Source organism: Oncorhynchus mykiss, chromosome 23, assembly GCF_013265735.2.
Source record: "Oncorhynchus mykiss isolate Arlee chromosome 23, USDA_OmykA_1.1, whole genome shotgun sequence".
NCBI lineage: Eukaryota > Metazoa > Chordata > Actinopteri > Salmoniformes > Salmonidae > Oncorhynchus > Oncorhynchus mykiss.
Genome location: NC_048587.1, coordinates 41831641 through 41845170, shown reverse-complemented (window position 1 = coordinate 41845170; position 13530 = coordinate 41831641). Strand labels below are relative to the sequence as shown.

The following is a 13530-nucleotide window of genomic DNA, read 5'->3' as shown; positions in this document are numbered from 1 at the left end:
TAGGGAGTAGGGTGTAATTTGACACTCACCCTCTGTGGTAGCGAGTGGTAGGTTGATAGTGGTGTGACCCTGCTCCCCGAGCACAACTGAAATGGAGTCAAGGGGGAAGGAATACAATAGAATTTTAACTGTGACATTGGCCAATTGGGGAGATGAATGTGTTGTGTTGTTGTTGTATTATTTGTACCGGGTGATTTAGGAGCCGCTGACCTGGGGAGGGGAGAGGAAATAGAATGAGTGATTCCAGGAGAAGAAAAGGAGAGAGAGAGAGAGAGAGAGAGAGAGAGAGAGAGAGATATGAAGAATTAGGAGAGGGAGAGAGAGATTTGAGGAATGGGGAGAGGGAGAGAGAGCGAGATATGAGGAATGAGGAGAGGGAGAGAGATAAATGAGGAATGAGGAGAGGGAGAGAGAAATGGATATGAGAAATGAGGAGAGGGAGAGAAATATGAGGAATGAGAAGAGGGAGAGGGAGAGAGGGAAGGTGGAGAGAAGCAGGAGAGAGAGTGATAGAGAAGGTGAAAGGACAGAGGAGTGTGTTGCTGATATACAGATTTTTTTCTCAAGTACCACATTCTATCTCTCTCCCCTCGCTCTCTGTCCTCTTCTTCCCCTTAGAATGCAACATTGTTGTCTCCAACTGCCCCCCACCTCCTCTCCTCCACTCTGCTGTATACTTCCACCACAGCAGCAACGGCGGCAGTGCTCCTGTAGCTATCTGTCAAACTGCTACTGCCCTCATCATCACGGGGTCCTGCCTGATGTCTGTGTGATTATAGCTGACCAGTGCAATGCCTGACCTCAACTCAGCGCTCTACTCACACTGATACCTGTCCTGAGAGAGGTGTGTGAGTGTCTGTTTGTTTGTGCAACCTAGCCTGATGCCCATGCCTCTGATGGCAGAGCGGAGAGATCAGCAGAGAGCAAACAATGGTATCTGCACATGTAGGGCTGACCATCTACTCAACCTATCTCGCACTCAGTCACTCCATGAGCAGCTGGGGTTGCTGGGCCATCTCTTATATGGCTCTAATGTGGCTCATGATTCGTAAGCTATAGCCTAGTAGTGCAGTGCAATGCAAAAGTATTCATCCCTATTGTACATTTTTACTATTTTGTTGCATTACAACCTGTAATTGAAATTGATTATTTGGATTTCATGTATTTTACATACACAAAATAGTCCAAATTGGTGAAGTGAAAAAAATTACTTGTTTAATAAAATGTAAATAAATTAAAACTTAAAAGTGGTGCGTGCATATGTATTCACCCCCTTTGCTATGAAGCCTCTAAATAAGATCTGGTGCAACCAATTACCTTCAGAAGTCCCAGAATTAGTGAAATAAAGTTCACCTGTGTGCAATCTAAGTGTCACATGATCTGTCACATGATCTCAGTATATGTTCTGTTCTGAAAGGCCCCAGAGTCTGCAACACCACAAAGCAAGGGGAACCACCAAGCAAGCGGCACCATGAAGACCAAGGAGCTCTACAAATAGGTCAGGGACAAAGTTGTGGAGAAGTACAGATCAGGGTTGGGTTATATAAAAATATCCGAAACTTTGAACATCCCACGGAGCACCATTAAATCCATTATTAAAACATTTAAAAAATACGGTACCACAAAGAAACCTGCCAAGAGAGGGCCGTCCAGCAAAACTCACGGATCATACAAGGAGGGAATTAATCAGAGAGGCAACAAAGATGCCAAAGATAACCCTGAAGGAACTGCAAAGCCCCACAGGGGAGATTGTAGTATCTGTCCATAGGACCACTTTAAGCCATACACTCCACAGACCTGGGCTTTATGGAACTGTGGCTAGAAAAAAAAGCCATTGCTTGAAGAAAAAAAACAAGCAAACACGTTTGGTGTTTACCAAAAGGCATGTGGGAGACTCCCAAACATATGGAAGAAGGTACTCTGGTCAGATGAGACTAAAATTGAGCTTTATAGTCATCAACAAAAACGCTATGTCTGTCACAAAGCCAACACCTCTCATCACCCCGAGAATCTCATCCCCATAGTGAAGTATGGTTGTGGAAGCATCATACTGTGGGGATGTTTTTCATCGACAGAGACTGGGATACTGGTGGATGGCGCTAAATACAGGGAAATTCTTGAGGGAAACCTGTTTCAGTCTTCCAGAGATTTGAGACTGGGACGGAGGTTCACCTTCCAGCAGGACAATGACCCTAAGCATAATGCTAAAGCAACAATTGAGTGGTTTAAAGGGATACATTTAAATGTCTTGGAATGGCCTAGTCAAAGCCCAGACCTCAATTCAATTGAGAATCTGTGGTATGACTTAAAGATTGCTGTACACCGCCGGAACCCATCCAACTTGAAGGAGCTGGAGCAGTTTTTCCTTGAAGAATGGGCAAAAATCCCAGTGGCTAGATATGCCAAGCTAATAGAGACATACCCCCAAGAGACTTGCAGCTGTAATTGCTGCAAAAGGTGGCTCTACAAAGTATTGACTTTGGGGGGGTGAATAGTTATGCACGCTCAAGTTTTCTGTTTTTTTTGTCTTATTTCTTTTTTGTTTCACAATAAAAATTATTTTGCACCTTCAAAGTGGTAGGCATATTGTCTAAATCAAATGATACAAACCCCACAAAAAATCTATTTTGATTCCAGGTTGCAAGGCAAAAAAAAGGGGGGATGTCAAGGGGGTGAATACTTTTGCAAGCCACTGTGCATGTTTTACTTCTGCACCTGCATTTCTTGCTCGTTATAAAATACATTTCATTGATTGATTTTTGATTCATTGATTAGAGTGAAATTTGCGGTGAAGCAATTTTGGCCTACACTTTTATGAATCTATTTAACACAAAGTGTGTCTGTTTTATATCATGTGTCTTTGGCTGTATATTTGCTTAATGTATTTATAATAATCACATTGCTGAAAGACCAGGCAATAGGAGGTTTGACTGATTGCCTTACACGTCAATCTACATCTTATCTAACCTTTTAAGTAATTCTGACACACACACACACTCTATCACTCACCCTCACTCTTTCTCTCTCTCTCTCTCTCTCTGACTCTGAGATGAGATGTGCTTTGCTTTGCATGAATTGATAGTTTTTAATGTATTTCACTACACTGTAAAAATAAATCTGTAAATCTTACAGTGAATTACTGGCAGCACAATAGCCAGTAGGTTACTGTACATTTCAAGGTCCTAAACAACATCATAACCGCCATCCATGAGACATTACTGTGCAGCCGTATTAATCGACCTGGCCATTGACTCTGTCAATCACCACATTCTTATTGGCAGACTCGACAGCCTTGGTTTCTCAAATGACTGCCTCGCCTGGCTTGCCAACTACTTCTCTGACAGAGTTCAGTGTGTCAAATCGGAGGGCCTGTTGTCCGGACCTCTGGCAGTCTCAATGGGGGTACCACAGGGTTCAATCCTCGGGCCGACTCTCTTCTCTGTATACATCAATGATGTTGCTCTTGCTGCTGGTGAATCTCTGGTACACCTCTACGCAGATGACACCATTCTGTATACTTCTGGCCCCGCTTTGGACACTGTGTTAACTAACCTCCAGACGAGCTTCAATGCCATACAACTCTCCTTCCGTGGCCTCCAACTGCTCTTAAACACAAGCAAAACTAAATGCATGCTATTCAACCGATCACTGCTTGCACCTGCTCGCCCATCCAGCATCACTACTCTGGACGGCTCTGACTTAGAATACGTGGACAACTACAAATACCTAGATGTCTGGTTAGACTGTAAACTCTCCTTCCAGACTCACATAAAGCATCTCCAATCCAAAATTAAATCTAGAGTTGGCTTCCTATATCGCAACAAAGCATCCTTCACTCATGCTGCCAAACATACCCTCGTAAAACTGACCATCCTACCGATCCTCGACTTCGTTGATGTCATCTATGAAATAGCCTCCAACACTCTACTCAAGAAACTGGATGCAGTCTATCACAGGGCTATCCGTTTTGTCACCAAAGCCCCATACACTACCCACCATTGTCACCTGTACGCTCTCGTTGGTTGGCCCTCGCTTCATACTCATCGCCAAACCCACTGGCTACAGGTTATCTACGTCTCTGCTAGGTAATGCCCCGCCTAATCTCAGCTCACTGGTCACCATAGCAGCACCCACTCGTAGCACGCGCTCCAGCAGGTATATCTCACTGGTCACCCCCAAAGCCAATTCCTCCTTTGGTCGTCTTTCCTTCCAGTTCTCTGCTGCCAATGACTGAAACAAACTGCAATTTCAGTTCAATTGGTACAGCATTCTAACTAACAGGTCCAACAAATATAGCCATGTACAAGGCACAAATCAAATAAACTCAGCAAAAAAAGAAACGTCCCTTTTCAGAACCCTGTCTTTCAAAGATAATTCGTAAAAAATAAGGGTTTAAACACTGTTTCCATGCTTGTTCAATGAACCATAAACAATTAATAAACATGCACCTGTGGAACAGTCGTTTAGACAATAACAGCTCACAGACGGTAGGCAATTCAGGTCACAGTTATGAAGGTCACAGTTATGAAGACTTGGGACAAAGAGGCCTTTCTACTGACTCTGAAAAACACCAAAAGAAAGATGCCCAGTGTCCCTGCTCATCTGCGTGAACATGCCTTAGGCATGCTGCAAGGAGGCATGAGGACTGCAGATATGGCCAGGGAAATAAATAGCATTGTCCGTACTGTGAGATGCCTAAGACAGCGCTACAGGGAGACAGGACAGACAGCTGATCGTCCTCGCAGTGGCAGACCACGTGTAACAGCACCTGCACAGGATCGGTACATCCGAACATCACACCTGCAGGACAGGTACAGGATGGCAACAACAACTGCCCGAGTTACACCAGGAATGCACAATCCCTCCATCAGTGCTCAGACTGTCCTCAATAGGCTGAGAAAGGCTGGACTGAGGGCTTGTAGGCCTGTTGTAAGGCAGGTCCTCACCAGGCAACAACGTCGCCTATGGGCAACAATCCATCGTCGCTGGACCAGACAGGACTAGCAAAAAGTGCTCTTCACTGACGAGTCGCGGTTCTGTTTCACCAGGGGTTGATGGTCAGATTCGCGTTTATCGTCAAAGAAATGAGCGTTACACCGGGATAGATTTGGAGGAGGGTCTGTCATGGCGGTGTGTCATAGCATCATTGGACTGAGCTTGTTGTCATTCCAGGCAATCTCAACACTGTGAATTACAGGGAAGACATCCTGCTCCCTCATGTGGTACCCTTCCTGCCAGGCTCATCCTGACATGACCCTCCAGCATGACAATGCCACCAGCCATACTGCTGGTTCTGTGCATTGTTTTCTCTGAGACAGGAATGTCAGTGTTCTGCCATGGCCTGCGAAGAGCCCAGATCTCAATCCCATTGAGCAGGTTAACCATAAAAGGTTTTAGAATGCCAGTCTGATCTGTTCCCTGTTACATTTAATTGTTAGGTAACTACTTCCACATCTCACATAAATTGGTACTGAATTCTCACTAATGGGTGCAGCAAACATAGCCTCTCACAAGGCACGCCTTAAAATATGTTAATGATAAGAAATTGTTTCGCCGCCCACAACATTTTCCCACAATGCACCATAATTCACAGTATTCTGCTGTAAATATACAGCAAAACAGATAATACAGTACTTTACTGTAAAATGGTATTGTAAACTGGACAATGTGATACAGCCGGGCATGTGTGGTGTCCCCATGCATAACAACAACTTGGCAACTATTGTTTTCACAGTGCTGCATTTCTGAACATAGCGTGTGTGTGTCAGAGTGAAAGGCTTGATGTAATGGCGTGCTGTTTGCCCATATTCTTGTGGAAAAGCAAAGAGTCAGCACTTAACACACACACACACACCACGGCATGACACACACCACGGTCTGACACACACACACACCTGAGGGGAGGCAGGCTGGCACCCATTGACGGATCATTAGACCTCTATGTTTGTGTCTCTGTGTCTTTCTCTCCTCTGTTTCTTTTTCATGTCATTCCAACTCACTATCTTTCTCTCACTCTGTCAATTACCATCATTTTTCTCTCCATCTCTTTAAATCATTTTCATCTAGCTCTCTCTCTCTTTCTAGCCCCGTTTATACCTGGTGCTAACATGTGTCCCTTGTCCTGATCTTGTCCACATTATGATTGTGCCCACATTTTTAGACAGGTATAGATGAATAAAAGATGCATTGTGATCTGATTGTGATCAGATCTTCCTGACCACCTCAGGCATGCATTGTGTCTGGATATTTTACAAGTGTATACAGATCTGGACAGTGAAATCATTTAAATCATAATTATACCGGCCTTCAAAATAATTGACAAGTTGCACCACAGACTGTCCAGGAGTTGGCGGATGCATTAGTCCAGGTCTGGGAGGAGATCCCTCAGGAGACCATCCGCCACCTCATCAGGAGCATGCCCAGGCGTTGTAGGGAGGTCATACGGGCACGTGGAGGCCACACACACTACTGAGCCTCATTTTGACTTGTTTTAACGACATTACATCAAAGTTGGATCAGCCGGTAGTGTGGTGTTCCACTTTAATTTTGAGTGTGACTCCAAATCCAGACCCCCATGGGTTGATAAATTTGATTTCCATTGATAATTTGTGTGTGATTTTGTTGTCAGCACATTCAACTATGTAAAGAAAAAAGTAGTTAAGAATATTTCATTCATTCAGATCTAGGATGTGTTATTTTAGTGGTCCCTTCATTTTTTGAGCAGTGTATATATATATATATATATATATATATATATATATAGAGAGAGAGAGAGAGAGAGAGGTGATGATGATAATTCTTTAAAGAGATGGAGGGAAAATAGTGGTAATTGACAGAGTGAGAGAAAGATAGGGAGCTGGAATGACATAAAAAAGAAACTGAGGGTAGCGAGACAGACAGTGACAGAGATACAGAGAGACAGTGACAGAGAGTCAGTGGCAGAGAGACAGTGGCAGAGAGAGACAGAGAGGCAGTGACAGAGAGACAGTGGCAGAGAGACAGTGACAGAGAGACAGTGGCAGAGAGACAGTCACAGAGAGACAGTGACAGAGAGACAGTGGCAGAGAGAGACAGAGAGGCAGAGGCAGAGAGCAAGAAGTAGCAAGGAAGGGGGACAAAGTGCTATATAAGTCCCATGTATTATTATTACTATTATTATTAGAGATAAAAAGGTAAATAATGAGTAAATGAGGGACAAAGAAAGAGAGAACAAGACAGAAGTATTAGGGAAAGAGAAAGAATCAAGAAAGAGACAGAATGAAGGATGGACAAATAAAGAGGGAGAGAGGGAGTGAATGAAAAAGGGGGTGGGTATCTGTCACTTTCTATTTAAGTGGTGGTTTCACGCCACACGGGGCTAACGGACAAACAATCCATCCTTGTTTACCCTGCTCAATGTCAATCACACACACACACACGCACACACACAAACACAGACACACACGCGCACACACAGCTCAATGCCAATCACAGTGGATTGGAGGGAATTGGATTCTCGATCAGACCGGAGGTGAATTATTTTATTTTCAATTTGAAGGAGCACATTAACAGTCTTTTTCTGTCCTTCTTTGTTTCTCTTTGTTTCTGTCCTGCTTTGCTTCCCCTGCTCTGGGAGTTTTTGACTGGAGGTGAGGAGGGTGAGGGAGATGAGACCATAGAATTACATATTAGAGTAATTTGTCAGGATCTCTGTGGTTGAGACACATATACTTTTTTGTATTCACACAATGGGATGCCAATTGACTCTCAGCCAATCTCACATCTACAAAATAAACAGAACTTTTAGGCAACTAGTGTACCTGATTTTGACACAGCCTCAACAGTAACTAATGCTTACTTGACTGCTGTGAAACTAAGCTAATAATCCGCTAGTTGAGGACAAGTTCTCGTTTGCAACTGCGACCTGGCCAAGATTAAGCAAAGCAGTTCAACACAGAGTTACACATGGAATAAACAAATATGCAATCAATAATACAGTGTGAAAAAATCTTTATACAGCATGTGGAAATGAGGTAGGATAAGAGAGGTAAGGCAATAAATAGGCCATGGTGGCGATGTAATTACAATAGTAGTGGCCCAAGAAATTGGCCGATGGATCTATACAGCTAACAGTTTAATATGCTCTAGCCAGCTAGCAGCTAGCAGGCCGCGGCTAACGGATGGGCATTCATTGGACGGCGCGATGTAGAGGCCAGTTGAGTACCCCCTCGAGCAGATTTTGTCGTAGTCCAGTCATGAAGGATCAGCGGGGTTCCGTACCCGTACCGGCAGTAGAAGGGGTCTGGGTATTGTAGCCCAGGAGTGGCTGATAGGCCTCTTTAGCTAGCCGGGAGAAAGGACCTAGCATGGGCTATCTCCAGGCTAATTGGTGCTCGCTCCGACGTTAGCCAGTACTCAGATAGCAGCTAGCTAGCTGCGAAGATCCAGGTGAAAATGTCCAGAGCTTGCGGTAGGAATCCGGGGATATGGAGAGAAAATAGGTCCAGTATGCTCTGGTTTGAGTCGCGTTGTACAAACTGGCGAGAGCTTTCCGAGCTAAAGGTTAGCTGATGACCGCTAGAAGTGGTTAGCTGACTACTAGCTAGTAGCTAGTGAGCTGGCTAGCTTCTGTTGGGGGATTCCGGATTCAAGGTGAATAATACTTTAGAAAAAAACAGATCCGCACCACATTGGGTGAGGGGGGTTGCAGGAGAGTGTTTTGAAGTTGAGTTTTAGAAAAAAATATAAAAAAGATATTAGAAGAAAAATATATAAAAATACTTTTACACGGGACACGACAAGACAACAAGACGAGGACAAAAGACGTCTGACTGCTACGCCATCTTGGATTTGATGGAGCGAGAGAGGGAGAAAAAGAGAGAGCTTCTAGTTCCAACAGTGCATTAATATCTAACAAGTAATATAGTAACAATTCCCCAACAACTACCTAATACACACAAACCTAACAAGTAATATAACAACTCCCCAACAACTACCTAATACACACAAATCTAAAGGGGTGATTGATAATATACCCATGTAAATACAGTGGGGCAAAAAAGTATTTAGTCAGCCACCAATTGTGCAAGTTCTCCCACTTAAAACGATGAGAGAGGCCTGTAATTTTCATCATAGGTACACTTCAACAGGTTCAAACAGGTGCCATTACTACAGGTAACAAGTGGAGGACAGAGGAGCCTCTTAAAATATTAAAGAAGAAGTTACAGGTCAGTGAGAGCCAGAAATCTTGCTTGTTTGTAGGTGACCAAATACTTATTTTTCCACCATCATTTGCAAATAAATGAATTAAAAATCCTACAATGTGATTTTCTGGATTTTTTTTCTCATTTTGTCTGTCATAGTTGAAGTGTACCTATGATGAAAATTACAGGCCTCTCTCATATTTTTAAGTGGGAAAACTTGCACAATTGGTTGCTGACTAAATACTTTTTTGCCCCACTGTATATGGATGAGCGATGGCCGAGCAGCATAGGCAAGGTGCGGTAGATGATATAAAATACAGTATATACATGTGATATGTGTAATGTAAGATATGTAATGTTATTAAAGTTATCCATTTATTAGTGTCCAGTGGTTGGGTCTCAATGTAGGCAGCAGCCTTACTGAGTTAGTGATGGCTGTTTAACAGTCTGATGGCCTTGAGATAGAAGCTGTTTTTTAATCTCTCGGTCCCAGCTTTGATGCACCTGTACTGACCTCGCCTTCTGGATAAAAGCAGTGTGAAGAGGCAGTGGCTCGGGTGGTTGATGTTCATTTTGGCCTTCCTGTGGCATCGGGTGCTGTAGGTGTCATGGAGGGCAGGTAGTTTGCCCCCGGTGATGCGTTGTGCAGACTGCACCACCCTCTGGAGAGCCTTGCATTTGGGGGTGGTGCAGTTGCTGTGTTTTGGATGACAAGCCAAATTTCTTCAACCTCCTGTAAGGGGCGCTGTTGCACCTTCTTCACCACACTGTCTGTGTGGGTAGACCATTTCAGTTTGTCTGTGATGTGTACGCCCAGGAACATAAAACTTTCCACCTTCTCTACTGCTTTCCCTTCGTTGTGGATAGGGTGCTCCCTCTGCTGTTTCCTGAGGTACACGATCATTCCTTTGTTTTGCTGACGTTGAGTGAGAGGTTGATTTCCTGACACCACACTCCGAGTGCCCTCACCTCCTCCCTGTAGACTGTCTCGTCATTGTTGGTGATCAAGCCCCCTACTGTTGTGTTGTCTGCAAATTTGATGATTGAGTTGGAGAAGTGCATGGCCACACAGTCGTGGGTGAACAGACAGTACAGGAGAGGGCTTAGCACAAACCCTTGTGGGGCCCCAGTGTTGAGGGTCAGCGAAGTGGAGATGTTGTTTCCTACCTTCACCACCTGGTGTTGACCCATCAGAAAGTCCAGGACCCAGTTGCACAGGTAGGGGTTGAGACCCAGGGCCTACAGCTTGATGATGAGCTTGGAGGGTACTATGGTGTTGAATGGTGAGCTGTCGTCAATGAACAGCATTCTTACAAAGGTATTATTTTTGTCCAGATGGGATAGTGCAGTGTGCAGTGTGATGACGATCGCGTCATCTGTGGACCTGTTGGGGCGGTATGCAAACTGAAGTGGGTCTACGGTGGCCGGTAAGGTGATATGATCCTTGACTAACCTCTCAAAGCACTTCATTTAGTTCAGTTATATTTGCCTTCTTGGGTACAGGAACCATGGTATGCATCTTGAAGCATGCGGGGACAACAGACTGGGATAAGGAGCAATTAAATATGTCTGTAAACACACCAGCCAGTTGGTCTGCGTATGCTCTGAGGAAGTGGCTAGGGATGACGTCTGGGCCAGCAGCCTTGCGAGGGTTAACAAGTTTAAATGTTTTACTCACGTCAGCCACTAAGACGGAGAGGGGGTGGGCACAGTCTTTTTTAGTGATCTGCGATGGTGGCACTGTATTATCCTCAAAGTGGGCAAAGAAGGTGTTTAGTTTGTCTGGAAGCGTGACGTCGGTGGCTGTTTTTGTTTTTGTAGTCCGTGATTTCCTGTAGACCCTGCCACATACGTCTCGTGTCTGAGCCGTTGAATTGCGACTCCACCTTGTCACTGTACTGGCATTTCTCTTGTTTGATTGCCTTGTGGAGCGAATAACTACACTGTTTCTATTCAGCCATCTCTCCAGACCTATTTCCATGGTTAAATGCGGTTGATCGCGCTTTCAGTTTTACGGTTTCTGGTTAGGGTAGGTTATAATGTTCACAGTGGGTACGACGTCTCCAATGCACTTATTTATAAACGCATTCACCGAGTCAGTGTATAGGTCAATATGGTCGTCTGAGGCTGATCGGAACATATTCAAGTCCGCGTGATCAAAGAAATCTTGTAGTGTGGCTTCCGATTGGTCAGACCAACGTTGATTGGTTCTCGACACTGGACATCCTGTCTGAGTTTCTGCCTATAAGCCGGGATGAGCAAGATGACGTAATGGTCGGATTTGCCGATGGGAGGGTGAGGGAGGGCTTTGTATGCATCGCGGAGGTTAGAGGAGCGGTGGTCGAGAGTATTAGCCCTACGTGTTGTGCAATCAATATGCTGATAAAATGTATGTTGCATTGTTCTCAAATGTGCTTTGTTAAAACCCCCAGTTACAGTAAATGCAGCTTCCGGATATATAGTTTCCAGTTTACATAGAGTCCAGTGAAGTTCCTTGAGGGCCATCTTGCTGTTCGCTTGAGGAGGGGGGGGGGGGGGGGGGGTGTACACAGCTGTGACTATAACTGACGAGAATTTTCTTGGTAGGTAGAATGGCCAACATTTGAATGTAAGAAATTCTAGGTCGGGTGAGCAGACATTTGACTGTAAGGAATTCTAGGTCGGGTGAGCAGACATTTGACTGTAAGAAATTCTAGGTCGGGTGAGCAGACATTTGACTGTAAGGAATTCTAGGTCGGGTGAGCAGACATTTGACTGTAAGGAATTCTAGGTCGGGTGAGCCGACATTTGACTGTAAGGAATTCTGGTCAGGTGAGCAGACATTTGACTGTAAGGAATTCTAGGTCGGGTGAGCAGACATTTGACTGTAAGGAATTCTAGATCGGGTGAGCAGACATTTGACTGTAAGGAATTCTAGGTCGGGTGAGCAGACATTTGACTGTAAGGAATTGTAGGTCGGGTGAGCAGACATTTGACTGTAAGGAATTCTAGGTCGGGTGAGCAGACATTTGACTGTAAGGAATTCTAGATCGGGTGAGCAGACATTTGACTGTAAGGAATTCTAGGTCGGGTGAGCAGACATTGACTGTAAGGAATTCTAGGTCGGGTGAGCAGACATTTGACTGTAAGGAATTCTAGGTCGGGTGAGCAGACATTTGACTGTAAGGAATTCTAGGTCGGGTGAGCAGACATTTGACTGTAAGGAATTCTAGGTAGGGTGAGCCGACATTTGACTGTAAGGAATTCTGGTCAGGTGAGCAGACATTTGACTGTAAGGAATTCTAGGTCGGGTGAGCAGACATTTGACTGTAAGGAATTCTAGATCGGGTGAGCAGACATTTGACTGTAAGGAATTCTAGGTCGGGTGAGCAGACATTTGACTGTAAGGAATTGTAGGTCGGGTGAGCAGACATTTGACTGTAAGGAATTCTAGGTCGGGTGAGCAGAAATTTGACTGTAAGGAATTCTAGGTCGGGTGAGCAGACATTTGACTGTAAGGAATTCTAGATCGGGTGAGCAGACATTTGACTGTAAGGAATTCTAGGTCGGGTGAGCAGACATTGACTGTAAGGAATTCTAGGTCGGGTGAGCAGACATTTTACTGTAAGGAATTCTGGTTAGGTGAGCAGACATTTGACTGTAAGGAATTCTGGTCGGGTGAGCAGACATTTGACTGTAAGGAATTCTAGGTCGGGTGAGCAGACATTTGACTGTAAGGAATTCTAGGTCGGGTGAGCAGACATTTGACTGTAAGGAATTCTAGGTCGGGTGAGCAGACATTTGACTGTAAGGAATTCTAGGTAGGGTGAGCCGACATTTGACTGTAAGGAATTCTGGTCAGGTGAGCAGACATTTGACTGTAAGGAATTCTAGGTCGGGTGAGCAGACATTTGACTGTAAGGAATCCTAGGTCGGGTGAGCAGACATTTGAATGTAAGGAATTCTAGTTTGGGTGAGCAGACATTTGACTGTAAGGAATTCTAGGTCGGGTGAGCAGACATTTGACTGTAAGGAATTCTAGGTCGGGTGAGCAGACATTTGACTGTAAGGAATTCTAGATCGGGTGAGCAGACATTTGACTGTAAGGAATTCTAGGTCGGGTGAGCAGACATTGACTGTAAGGAATTCTAGGTCGGGTGAGCAGACATTTTACTGTAAGGAATTCTAGGTCGGGTGAGCAGACATTTGACTGTAAGGAATTCTGGTCAGGTGAGCAGACATTTGACTGTAAGGAATTCTGGTCGGGTGAGCAGACATTTGACTGTAAGGAATTCTAGGTCGGGTGAGCAGACATTTGACTGTAAGGAATCCTAGGTCGGGTGAGCAGACATTTGAATGTAAGGAATTC

General features: G+C 44.6%; 1 protein-coding gene across 6 annotated transcripts in view; it reads left to right on the top strand.

Annotated features, from left to right (window-relative positions):
* The window catches only part of LOC110502777 (RNA binding protein fox-1 homolog 3), a 739581-nt gene that overhangs the window by 200273 nt on the left and 525778 nt on the right, over positions 1-13530 (top strand). The gene's annotated exons all lie outside the window — the stretch shown is intronic.